The sequence below is a fragment of the Cryptomeria japonica genome, chromosome 9, assembly GCF_030272615.1.
Source record: "Cryptomeria japonica chromosome 9, Sugi_1.0, whole genome shotgun sequence".
In the NCBI taxonomy this organism is placed as follows: Eukaryota; Viridiplantae; Streptophyta; class Pinopsida; order Cupressales; family Cupressaceae; genus Cryptomeria; species Cryptomeria japonica.
The window spans coordinates 507,651,099-507,665,516 of record NC_081413.1 but is presented as its reverse complement, the minus strand read 5'-3'; positions in this window follow the sequence as shown (position 1 = coordinate 507,665,516).

Sequence of the window (14,418 nt, the reverse complement as noted above, 5' to 3'; positions counted from 1 at the left end):
ATGAGATCGAGTCCCCACTGACAAAAGGGCCAAGGAGTCGCAATAGGTTGAAGTTCTTGTGCTGGCGCATGAATAAGGTCTCTATGAATTTGACATTGCTTACATTTCTTGACAAACTTATATGAATCTTTTTTCATATTGGGCCAGTAATATTCAGTCCTGATGAGTTTCTTGGCTAAGGTAGAACCATTAGAATGTGGACCACATATTCCTTCATGAACTTCGCGTAAAGCAATCTGAGCTTCATCCTTTTTTAAACATCTAAGGAGAGTGCCATCTAGATCTCAACGATATAGTATATCGGCTAAAGTGACGTATCAGGAATATTGGTGAATGAAAGTGTAGTGTTGGTTGTTGGATAAGTCAGAAGGACGGGTATTGTTACAAAGGTATGTAAAAATGGAACCGTATAACTGGGAATTAGGACCAACAACATAGATCATCTTAGTAGGAGTAATCTCGTATGAGGGAACCAAAAGGTTATCCACCAACAACTCATAGCGGGTTTCATTCTGCAGTAGATCAATCAGTGAAGCAATAGTAGCCATGGCATCTGTGGCTCTATTCTGCTCTCTTGGTATCCGCTCAAAGGTTATCTTTATGAAATGTTGCTTGAAGTCATCTACCTTTTTTTTCTAAGACATTAATTTTTCATCCTTTGTTTGGTAGTCATCGGTTGCTTGATGAATTACCAGTTGAGAGTCCCCAAAAACATGAAGTTCCTGGATCTTCCATTGAACTGCAATTCGTAATCTAGTTGTTAATGCCTCGTATTCTACTATGTTATTAGTGCAAGGAAATGACAATCGGTATGATTTGGGAATGGAATCTCCTCAAGGTGTGATAAACAGGATGCTAGCTCCTGCACCATGTTGTGTGTATGAGCTGTCAAAGTACAGTTGCCAAGGCTTTGTGTGTGATATCATCAAGATGGATTCATCTGGAAACTCTAAAGTTAAAGGAGTATCATCTATCATGGGTGCATCTGCTAACTGATCTGTGATAGCTTGTCCCTTTATTAATTTTCTATCCACATATTCAATGTTAAATTCACTCAAGAGCATCACCCATTTGGCTAGTCTGCTAGTACGCGTCACCTTATCGAGAAGATACTTCAATGGATCAATCCTTGCGACCAACTTAGTTTTATGAGTTAGCATGTAATGTCTTAATTTCTGTGAAGCAAAAACCACAACAAGACACACACGCTCAATTGGTGAGTAGTTTAGCTCATAACCAACCAAAGTACGAATGATGTAATATACTGTCTTTTCTTTGCCCTCAACATCTTGTTGCGTTAAGAGTTCCCCCAGTGCTGTTGATGTAGCTGATATGTAGAGTAATAGGGGTTGTTCTGGGACTGGTGGCATCAAGACTGGTGGATTCAAAAGATAATATTTGAGTATCTAAAAATCTTGTTGACAGTTATCATCCCATTTGATTTTGATGTTTTTGTGTAGCAAGTGCTGAAAAGGATGACATTTATCAGCAAGTTGTGCTATGAATCATCATATGGACTGGAGTCTTCCTTGTAAAGATCGAAGTTGACTGATATTTCTTGGTGGTGGCATTTCTAGGATCACTTTGACTTTTGCTAGATTGGCTTCAATTCCTCTTTTTGAAACAATTTATCCAAGGAGCTTTCCAGAGGTTACTCCAAAGACACATTTCTTGGGATTAAGTCTCACTTTGTATTTTTCTAACCTATCAAAAATGACTGAAAGGATGTCCAAATGTGTATCTTTGTCTATTTATTTTCCCAAGAGGTCATCAACATAATCTTCTACAGTTACATGCATGAGATCATGAAAGATAGTAGTCATGGCTCATTGGTATGTAGCGTCTGCATTCTTTAGCCCGAAGGGCATGACATTCCAGCAGAAATTTCTCTAGGGACAAGTAAATGTTGTTTTGTGCTGATCCTCAGATGTGATTTTTATTTGATTGTAGCCAGAGAATCTGTCCATGAAAGATAACATTGCATGACCTGTTGTGAGATCTATGACCAGGTCGATGTTTGGCAATGGAAAGTCATCCTTAGGACAAGCTTTGTTAACGTCTCTGAAATCTGTGCATATTCTGATGTTGCGATCCAGCTTACTATCTAGTACCAAGTTGGAGATCCATTCAGGATAATCAATTGGGCATATGAATCCGACATCCATCAATTTTTCAAGCTCTGCCTTGACTAATAATGCCACTTATGGATGCATCTTTCTTAATTTTTGTTTCACTGGCTTTACCCCTGGTTTAACTATTAAATGATGCATTACTAAATTCAGATCCAGTCCAAGCATATCAGCATATGACCATGCAAAATTGATTTGTTTCTCTGTGAAGAAACTTATGAACTTCTGTCTTTCTCTCTCTGACAGATATTGTGCCAGGAATATGTTATGTAGAATCTCTTATGTACCAATGTTTGTTTTGATGGTCTCCTCTACTAACATGGATGATTTTTCTTCATATGATGCCGGGAGAATGTTGAGCCTTCCATCTTTGGGAACCTCGGAGAGGTTTTCACCCTCAGATACATCCTTTCTTTTTACTTTTTTGGGGTCAGACAGTGCCACAATGTGGTTTTCCCGTAAAACCCATGATTTGTTTTTTATTTTTACATTTTTGCGACTGGAAGGCCCAACACCCTCACCAAAATATGCCACGTTGTTGAGTTCTATAGTGTATCCTGCCTTATGGTCCCCAAGCGAAAGATCATCTCGTATGCCTATATAGTTGATAAAGGCTTCAACGTTTTGGAATGTGTTGAATTGTATAGGTCCTTCATGGTCCCAGTCAATAAGTTGGTGATGAACAAGGCAAAGGCCTTCAATGTTTTCGAAGTCAGTGGGTGTCAGGGTGTAGATACAATTATATTCAGGTATGTCAAGGTCATCATTGGCACTCTCCTCATCTATCTTGATTGTGAACGAGTCCAAATTGTCATCAATAAAAGCGCATTCTAGAACAGGTGTCCTCATTCATCATGATTTTGACCTAGAACCTAAAGAAAAAGACAGTGTGGGATCCTTAGGGGTTGCTTCTTGACCAACTCTGAATTTTCTATGAAATTCCTCTTCTTATGTGTGTTCACCTGGTTCTTTGAATGTCTTGGTGAGTTTATAATCATTGGAGGATTTTTCTGAACCCCATTCCCATCCATTAGAGTCAGTGGAATAGCAACTCTCTTGTTGATCATTGGAAATCATGATTTGCAATTCTTCTTCTGATTTGTGAGTGTTTACCCTGGAAGAGATGAAACCAAGCCCTTTCAAGCATTGATTTTTAAATGTCAATTTTGGTTGCAAAGGTTGAGTGATACCTTCTTTTCTTGAGCCAAGAGGAATTTTACCATCGTACCCAAACTTTTGTAGGATCTTGAATCCTTTTCCATATTTTTCACATGGTATCTTGATGTGATCTTGTGTACCATCTTTAGGGTCTTTGTAAAGTATTTTGTATAAGTCTTCTTCTTCCATTTCACCCCACTTTTGGAATATAGTTGGATCCCATTTTAGCGTAATGATAGCTACCCGTTTAGAAGGATGTGGTCGTGCATATTATTTTGGTGAACTCATAACTTTTCACAATTACATGGTTTGATTTAAAGTGTATTCACCCATGCTTTTGTCCTGATATTTCCCTTTAAGCTCACCTTGATTTGATGTTGAAGGTTTTAATGATTCAGGGTCAATATATGTAGAAGATGGGATAGCTTCTCTAGTAAATGGAATTATTGTCTCGGCTTTTGGCCTCAAGTTATTGTAGTATATAAATGAATTAGGATCACCATTAACTGTTACTTCAACTCCATTATGAGGAAACTTAATGCATTGATGGTATGTAGATGGGACTGCTCTCATCTCATGAATTCATGGACGTCCTAGCAATATGTTGTATGTGAGATCCAGGTCTAGGACTTGACAAACCACATCCTTTGTAACTGGCCCTACTCTGAGAGGTAAGGTGATTGTGCCTTTGGATGAACTCTCTTCATCATCATATGCCTTGATGGTAATTTTGTTTGTAGCATTCACAACTTTATTTGAATATCCCAATTGTATTATTGTGTTCAAAGTACATATATTAAGACCAACTCCTCCATCTATCAGGACTTGTTTTATTCGATGTTTGTGTAGGAAGGCTTCAATGTGTAAAGGTACATTATGTGGTTGGCTAATAGAGGTGTCATCAGCTTCGGTAAATGTGAGAGAATGTGGAATGGAAAGGTATCCCACCATGGCTTGAAATTGGTCCACGTTTAGATTAGTGGGGACGGAAGTGTCTCTCAAAGTTTTGTCAAGAATGGCTTTATGTGTGGGGGATATGCATAAAAGCTCAAGAATGGAGATAAGCGTGGGCGTCCTCCCTAACTGTTCTACCAGATCATACTCAGGCTTGGTTGATGAGGAAGCGGTGGTTTTAGCTAGAGCACCTTACAAAGTGACCTTACCTCGATGGGTTGTGACATTAAATTCAGAGGTAGATTCAAAAGAAGGTCCAATTCCTTTTAGGACAACTTTGGGTCTTTGGGTAGAATTTTCAGGTGTTTTGTCCTTTATGATTATAGTAGAAACATAGTTGTCCATTGAAATGTGATTAACAGTTGAATCATAGTTATAGGATGCTCTGGTATAGTTAGTCTGCTCATCTGTGGCTTTGGATTTTCCCTTGTCATATTTAGGGAATGGTTCCTTAAACATCTCATGTTCTTGATTGGATGAATCTCCTTCGATCTCAATATCACCTCTATCAATAAAATCTTGTATGATATTCTTCAAACAATGACAATTTCCTGTTTTATGTCCTCTTGTGATATTCACAGTGTGATGCTAAAAAATATGGTATATAAGAAAGCCATACACATATAATGAGTCAATAAAACATAATGAAAATCTTAATTGAAAACTAAATTAAAGATGAAAACCATAAGCCTTCCTTGAAATGTCCCACTTTCCTCTATTCTTGAGGACCTTGAAGGTGTTGTATTGATTGGCTCTCAACAGAGCAATGACCTCCAAAGTGGCAACTCAAGAGTTGAGTAGCTACTTGATCATCATGGATTATGCAAATGATATGAAATGCATGATCTAAGAAACTAGATTAACATGCTATGGTAAATCCAAAATACTAATTACTAGATGATTGAAATGAAAATGCCTATAGTAATGATGCTAAAATTATGAATGCAAGGGATCCTTTTTGCTCCAAAATGGGGGATATTTATAAGATTTCCAAGGCCAGGGGTGAGGTGGAAGGAATCAATAGTCAAGATTGAGTCTGAAGATATCAAGGGTGAAATTGGAGGAGGTTGGAGAAGAGGTTGGAGAGAGGGACACTTGTCATCTCTGTGGTGACAAGTGTCAAGGAGCCTTGCTCCTAAGAGGGAAAGTGTCCAAGGGAGGAGACATGTGGCAAAAGTACCATGTGTCTCAAGGGGAGAATATCCACACCATAGGAGGTTAGGATAAGGAGGTTAGAATGTGCAAGATAGGACATGCTTAGTTAAATCCAAGGTTAGGTGGAATGGGTTAGGTTAGGGGATGGTTAGGTTAGGTGGTTAAAAGTTAGGAGACATGTGCTCATTTGAATTTAGAAATTCAAATAATTTGGAAAATGATAATTAATCTCAACAAACTTGAGATTGTTAATTTTAATTAGGGTTTAGAAGAATTGATTTATATGGGGGAAAATTAATTAATCAAAGGGGGATATGAAATGAACTATGTAAATACATCATGTAGATTTATTTACTAGTAGATGAATATAAAAAATTAATCAAATTGCTTGTGAATTCAATTAATTGGGAAGGGAGATTAATCAAATAACTGCGTATTTAATTAACTATCTTCAGACCACTTTTAGGTGTATACATTTTGCCCCTCTTTGAAGCGAGGTGTGATGACGCATTGATTCAAAGAATAATCTCAATGTGATGATGTTGATGTGATATTGGTTCGATAGGATGCCCCAACCATTGATTGCTAAATTGTGATACAATGATGCCCCCTCGGGAGATCAATTGAGATAATTGACCTTTGGAGTTTTTGGATCTTTGTGAAATTGATTTCCCGATAGACTATTGGATTATTCCTGCAACCGTGGTTGATGAAAGTGTGAGTTCTTCAATCACTTTGATGTGGTTCTTGATGTGATGATTGATAGAGTTTAATTGAATTGATAAGATTGATTAGATTGATGAGATCGAGATTTAGTCTAGTTTCAGGAATGACACCTCCTGTATAAGAAAAAGATGATCAAAGCGTCTGGTTTCAGGAACGATATATCCTGTATAAGACTTGATCAGAACGTCTAGTTCCAGGAAAGATACATCTTGTACAAGATATGATAGAATATATCAGATGAGATTGATTGATAGAATTGATAAGATTGGTTGGATAAAGAACTGACATTTTGTTGATATCCTGTTGCAGGAAGATGCATATATGTTGATGTGGGTTCATTTGAGGGGGTAGCATAAGATTTCCGTTGGGTCGACAATATCTGTAGAGAGGGGAGCCATCGTTCTGATTGTGTATACACCTATGATGATACATTGATGATTCCTGCGATAGATTTGGCCTTAGATAAGATGAGTTTTTGTGATCCCATGCAAGAATGAAATGCAAGCTAAATGCAAATGCAAAATGCAATGCGGCGATCAAACCGGTCATGTGGTCATTGCTTTGTTTCATCATTGAGCCTTTAAAATGTGGGAAGCGAGTGCAAACATCAATGGTATAATTGAACCATGATGACCTGGGCACTAATTTCCTATGTTCTGATATTGCAAGTTCGCACAAGCATCGAGGTATAATTGAACCAAGATGACTTGAGTTTTGCTTGTGTAAAACAGGCAGGATTAACCATTTCTATATGCAAGTCCGAAATGTCTTCTATGATACTCTGATGATCATGTCTTGAGACAACTTTGCACATATGAATGATTAATTTACATACAACAGACAAGAAAAATATCATGTTCCTTCCTTGTTCCTCTAGTCAAAGATATCATGGAGTCACTCAGAAATCATGATATGGAAAAATCAAGATAAAATAGTTGAACCATTATTGTCAAAGTGTTAAAATCATTATCCAAAAGATATCATCCATTGAAAAGTGGCGATGTGCTTAAACTGACATGTGATAGTTTGATGGTTGTCAATTTGATCTCGTGTTCAATGTTGGATGTGTCTCAGTTTTCGCTTGACAAGAGTTGCCTAACTATTGTTCTACCTGTTTGATTAAGCTCAAAAAGATTGAAAATTTTGCCCCTAGCTAGGTGCATGATTTTGCCCTCAGTCTAGAAACAAACTTTATTATGACATATACAATGATCCAAACCATGACGAGAAATCACCTGCGATGCCTGCATATGTACAAAGGCTTTATTATGGATATGAACAATGTTGATGGAAAGGAATGCAAGCGGAAGGATGCATGAACTAATAGATGGAAGAGATAACTGACAGATAACGCCTGTTTGCTAGGTTTTCACCATCTGTTTTTATTGCACTTTTTCCTCATATTTGATTTTTTTTTCACTGTTTTTGTATTTTTTTGTGTTTTCACTGTTTTTGGATTTTTCTAGCTTTTCCACTGTTTTTGGATTTTTCTGCTTTTCCACTGTTTTTGGATTTTTTTGCTTTTTCACTGTTTTTGGATTTTTTCTGCTTTCTCACTGTTTTTCGAGTTTTCGGCTTTTCCACTGTTTTTGGATTTTTCTACTTTTTCACTATTTTTTGGATTTTCTGTTTTTTCACTGTTTTTGGATTTTTCTGCTTTTCCATTGTTTTTGGATTTTTCTGTTTTTCCACTGTTTTGGGAATTTTTTGCTTTTTCAGACATAAAACTTCTTCAGATGCATGCTATTTATGGGTTCCTCGAGTTGATCCTCATCCTGTGTTGATAGTTGATATACTCCTGACCCAATTATTATTGTGATCACAAACAGACCTAACCAGATTGGTTCAAACTTCCCTTTTTTTTCTCGATCTGACTAGTTTCATGGATTTTCCTTTAGTACTAGTTCCCCAACTTGAAATGCTCTCGGTTTGACCTTGTGATTGTAACTGCGACACATTCTTTGCTAATATACCTTTAAATGATCAAAGGCATTTTGTCTTCGTTCATGAATCAATTCTAACTCCTGTAATCTAGATACTCGTTGTTCTTCATCTGGGATAAGACCTTTTAATGATACTCGTAGAGAAGGTATCTCTACTTCTATTGGCAGTATTGCTTTTGATCCATAAACAAGAGAGAAATGTGTGGCACCTATTGGTGTGCAGATACTAGTATGGTAGGCCCATAGAGCAGGGTTCAATTGAATATGCCAATCTCTGCCAGCATCATTAACTATCTTTTTGAGGATTTTCAAAATAGTTTTGTTTGATGCTTCTGCTTGCCTATTCCCTTGTGGATAGTAGGGTGTGGAAAATATGTGTTGGATCTTGAATTCCTCACACAGCTCTTGTACATCCTGATTCTTGAACGGTCGCCCATTATCAGTGATAATGGTCATGTGTATTCCATAGCGACAAATATTGTAGTTCAAGATAAATGCAACAATTTGTTTTCCTATGATATTGATGAGAGGTACTGCCTCAATCCATTTTGTAAAATATTATGTAGCTACAAGGATGAATTTTTGACCATTGGATGAAGGAGGATTTATCTTGCCTACTAGATCAAGACCCCATTGTCTGAAAGGCGAAGATGTTGCCAAAGCATGAAGTTCTTTTGCTGGTGCATGAATCAAATTCCCATGTATTTGACAATGTTTGCATGTTTTAGCTATCTGAAAATAATCTCATTCCATAGTTGGCCAATAATAGCCCAAGCGTATGAGTTTTTTTGAAAGGGTAAGACCACTTAAATGAGTGCCACAAATGTCGTTATGGACTTCATTTAAGGCCTCTCAGATTCTTCTTATTTGAGACATCTTAAAATAGTACCGGCTAGACCTCATTTAAAAATAGTATCTGCGACAAGAGTTTAATGGGAGGATTGGCGAATAAAGTTTCTCTTTTGATTTTTCAACAAGTCAAGAGGGAGGATATTATCTTTTCGGTATGTGTAAGTTTGGCCAGAGCGAGAGGAAGCATGCCCAACAAAGTGACAGATAGTTTGGGAATCATTACAATTATGTGCAAGGTAAAACAACTCTTCCACCAGGAATTCGTAACGCTCTTGATTTTCCTATGTCTGCAATAGAGAAGCAAGTGTTGCCATGACATCTGCTTCTTTGTTGTCATTCCTTAGAATCTACTGAAAAATTTATTTCGACAAGTATTTCTTGACATAATCAACCATCTTTTGGTAAGGCATGAGTTTGTCATCCTTTGTTTGATAATCGTCATTTATTTGATTGATGATGAGCTGAGAGTCTCCAAAGACTTGAAGTTGTGTAATGTTCCATTCTATGGCCACCTTTATTCTTGTGGCCAAAGCTTCATATTGTGTTGTGTTATTGATACATGGAAAGCTTAATTTGTATGCTTTTGGAATTGTATGACCTTGTGGTGTGATGAATAGTATGCTTGCTCCTGATCCATGTTGTGTTCCATTATTGATGCCTGCTCCTAGACTGATATTCGGGTGATGTATTATAAGATTTGGATCCAACCCTGGAATGTCTGCATATGACCATCTTTTGATTTGCCTCCTTTTGAAGAGTTCCAAATGTTTTTGCCTTGCTAGTTTTGACAGAGAAGTTGTTGGATATAGATCAGTTGTGCCAATGTTAACTGCCTCTATCGGTTTTATTAGGATAAATGACCTATCTTGATAAAATTCAAGTAAGGTGTCAAATCTCCCATCTTTCGGCACCTCGAGGAGGTTTTCACCATTAGATGCATCCTTTCTTTTTACTTTTTCTCGGTCTAATGTTGCCTATAAATGGTTTTCAGCATTAGACCTGATATTGTTTTCTTTATTTTCATTTTTGCGACTAGGAGATTTGGCACCCACTTGACACGAAGATATGTTAGTGAAATCCCTGGTGGAAGTTGTTGTGGGTTTGATTGCATTAATATATAAGGATATTCCATGGTCATTAGGAAAGGTATCAATGGTGGTATGTCTTTCATTTTCCTAGTCCATAAGTTCAGGATGGATTAAGGGTAAAGGATCCTCAGGTTGAATTGTTTCAAAGATATTACGGGTCATGATAGAGATGTCAGAGCTTTCAATATGCATTTCAATGTCTAGAATTATACTCTCATCAGAATGACCTCTTGCAGGTAGCTCCTGATCATCCTCGATTAAGTCCAATTCAACCAAATGTGATTATGATTCAAGTGGGCTAGTTCCTAACGTTTGTCCTGCATACGTGTGAACTATATCAACACCTACATCTTCTTCATCCCTTTCAATTTCAAGTTTCTCTTGTTTGTTTTTTCATGATAGCAAATATTCTTCGTTCCCTCGATCTCTTAGCTGCATTTGTTTTTCCATTCTTGAAAAAATTGATGCAAATGATTGTTCCTTGGATTGTGTTCTTGAAGATGCTTCCTCTCTATTATGTGGAACAATGACCTCTTGAGCTGGTTTTAGATTACTACAACACTGCAATGGATTTGAGTCTACTGAGATCATGATTTCCTGCCCATTGTATGGAAATTTCAGGCATTGATGACATGTTGATGGAATAGCCTATATGTCATGTATCCATGGTGTTCACAAGAGTATTTTGTATGGTAAGTCCAAGTCTAGAACTTGGCATGTTGTCTCTTTCTGCAAAAAACCCACTCTGATGGGTAATATCACAATTCCCTTAGAGGAACGCTCTTCTTCATCATATGCTTTGATGGTGATCTTTTTTTGGGGATCAACTGCGTCTTCTGAATAACCTAGAGCATGAACAATACTCAATGAGAAAATGTTTAAACCATCTCCACCATCTATTAGGACACATTTAACGAGCATTCTATGATTGAGGACTTCAATTTGTAAGGGAGCGTTATGGGGATGTTGCAAGGAATCAATGCTTAGATATGAAGGAGATGGGCTTTGAATAGGATCCTCTGAAATAGGTTTGATGGCCATTACGGATATCCCTTGGGTAACTTCATCCTTGGGTGTATTGTTTGGTGAGGATGCTATGGAAGGTTCTTGCAAGTTTTTAAGAGGTGTAGGAATAGATGCCTTTGGAGAGTCAATTTTCTTATGAGAGGATGAGCCATTCCTAGACATAGGTGCGTGGTTTTGATCTTCCTCAACAAAATCCTTTAGGGATATTTTAAGAGTTGCATAAAAGAGCCACCTTTCTTTGGAGATGCATTTGAATCCTTGTGAGGTTTTGACATAGTTGGATTTTGATTTTGGACTTGTTTGATTGATTTGATATGTTGAGTTGTTATGTCTTCTTCTTGTATTTTTCTTTGGTTTGCCATGTTTCTATGATTTTTAGCTATTCCAAATGTTTTTGTTTCCATTGTAAGGATTCGATTGTCTAAAAGGTGTTTCGATAAGTGACCAACTGTCAAGTTAGGTATGATAGAGTGATATGACATGAAAAGATAATTCAAGTATTTGTAGATTTGTAAGTTTTTTGATCTTAGTTTGGAGTGAAATGATGATGATTTTGATAAAACCAAGTCCAATAGGAATGATATATGCTATGATGTGGGACAAGGTTATCTTGATCAAACGTTGCAGTTTTGTGATAAAGGATGATAGATCCTGATGAGAAACTATGTTTTGAGTGATTAGTTTATCAAAGAAGGTGTGATATTGTACTTTGAGATGCTAGATCTTAAATTTGTTGGAGATGAATGCTTAAGAACCTTAGTGTGTCTTTCTTTGAATATATTTTAGCAAAATATAACTTGATTGAGTGACCCGAGAAGATGACCTAGTCTCTATGTTTGATTGTCTGAGAAATGGGTTATTTTTGTTTTTTGATTTTGGTGCAGTTTACCAGAAACACAAACAAAATGAATAGAAATGCTACTATACTAACCAGAAATGCTTCTATATGGACTAGAAATGTTGACAAATTGACTAGAAACGCTGACAAACTGACAAAGAACTGATGGGGTTCACCTAGTTTTCTAACACTTCACCTAGTTGGTGTTGCTCAATTCCACCAACTCTCTAGGCCTAGTTGCACTCTAGACCTCCAATTCCTTATCATTCTCTTCTAGGGCTTGTTTCTTATCCATTTCCAGGTGTTTGCTTCAAGTGTTTTAGCTAGGAACCCTACCAATTCACAATGCTTCCCATATGCTCATTATGGTTGTCTTGGCTTCAACTTGTCAAATTGACCTCCTACTATTGTGAGTTGATGCAGAGGTGTGGAGGTGGCTACTAACATGTTTTGAATTCCTTTTGGGTCCATTTGAGGTTTGCAATCATTAGCTCTCTTATCGATTTCATGATTTTGCCTAGAAAAGGGCTACAAGGAATTAGCCCTATTAGGCCTCCAAAATCCGGTTTTCTAGGGCTTGAGAGAAAATGATCCAAAAGACCCCATAGAAAGTTTGGATTTTCTTCAAATACTCACCTAAAATCAAGTGATTTTTTTGTTTTTGGTTCCTTATCCCACCGTACAATGCCCTAACCCCAAAAATGAGGGTTTTCAAGGGTTTCTAAGCCTTCTAACTGGCAGTGACTGGTCAAGTTGGTGTTTGGGAATCAAATGGCCTTATCAAGGCTCCTCCTTTAATAGGAAACTCTTTATGGATAACTTGGACCCCTCCAAAATGTTAATTTGTGAACTTGCATCCACCCCTGCACTTTGCACTCCAAATTCACCTTGTCTCCTCTAGCCGGGTTGCTCCTAGACTCACTTAGAACAAGGTGACAGTCATATTAAATGTCATCTCCACCACTTGTCCCTGCATATGTACACTATAAAAGTGGTTTCCCTCCATATCCCAACAGGTCGTGATGGTAGCACGGATGGAGATCATGGGGCAACCATTTTACATAAAACTGCTATGTACAAGCCAAAATTGGTTGTTTGCAAACCAAAACAAGAAAATACTAATACAAACTAATTAAAAAGCTTGAAATGAAAATAACAACTCTGTAACACACTAAAGAAACTCAATCCATTATTGGATCAATGGATTATTTGTATTCACAAAATGAGCAATAAAGCCAAAATGATGTCAAACAGTCCGAAAAATGAGTAGTTTCAAAATGTTGATCTTACAAAAACAATACACCAACCTTGGTAACCATGAAAGAGAGGGTTTTTATAGTATTTCCCACGTGTGGAGTCATCCTAGGGCATTGGACAATCCCTAAATCCATCGCTAATCAATTTAGGACAAAAGTTGTCATAACAACTTTTTGCAACTTTGCACTTTTTGCATATTTGCCCTTCTCAACCTATGAGTCCTATTCTAAGTCCTTACTCATGACTTTTAAAACATATCTAAGACTAATTCAACCCTCCCTAATGCCTATACCAATTTTTGACACTTTTGACCATCAAGAAGATCAACTACCTACTCAAACCACTACTTATGCACAAAATGCAAACCTAAGAAGAACTAACTCAAAATAGGCTTACATTTCACTCATCACACTCACTCTTGGACCCTCCTAGAGTACTTATTCACTACGTGACTTGGCTAGGGTCAATACAAGCCAAAATTGAGAAAATACTACTAGCCTAAGTCCTAGGTACTCCTGCACCAAGAACGCTGCTATACTGACCAGAAACATTGCTATACTGACCAGAAACGCTGACAAACTAACCATAAACGTTGCTATACTGACCAGAAATGCTGCTATATGGACCAGAATTGCTGACAAACTGACCAAAAATACTGACAAACTGACCGAGAATGCTACTATACTGAGCAAAAATGCTGACAAACCAACCAGGAACGCTGAGAAACATACCAAAAATGCTATTATGTAGTGCAGTGACTCTAAAGTTAAAAATAATTATGTTTAGACTGAGCAAATTGGGTGTTTGAACTTAGGAGATTGTTGTTTTGACCTAACTTTTTAATTTTCAGACTCGGATAATTGATATTTAGACCTAGCAAGTGCATACTAGGATATCTAGTGTTGAAACATGAGCAATTTGACATTCAACCCAAAAGAGTTGTTGTTTAGACCAAGAGAGCTGACATTTAGACCAGAAGAGCTGATGTTTAGACCAAGAGAGTTGACGTTTAGACCAAGAATATCGATGTTTAGACCAAGAACTCTGAAGCTTAAACTAGTGATGTTAGAACTTAGACAATGATTATTTTGACCCCAAGAGTTAATGTGTAGAATGAGAAAATTGATGTTTATACCTAGCAAGCTCAACCTTGGAGAGTTAATGTTAAAATATAAAAAAGATAACATTCATACCAAGAGAGCTGACGTTTAGTCCAGAAGAGCGACTATTTGGACCGTATGTGCAACTGTTTGGACCGTATGTGCGACTGTTTGAACTGTATGTGCGACTGT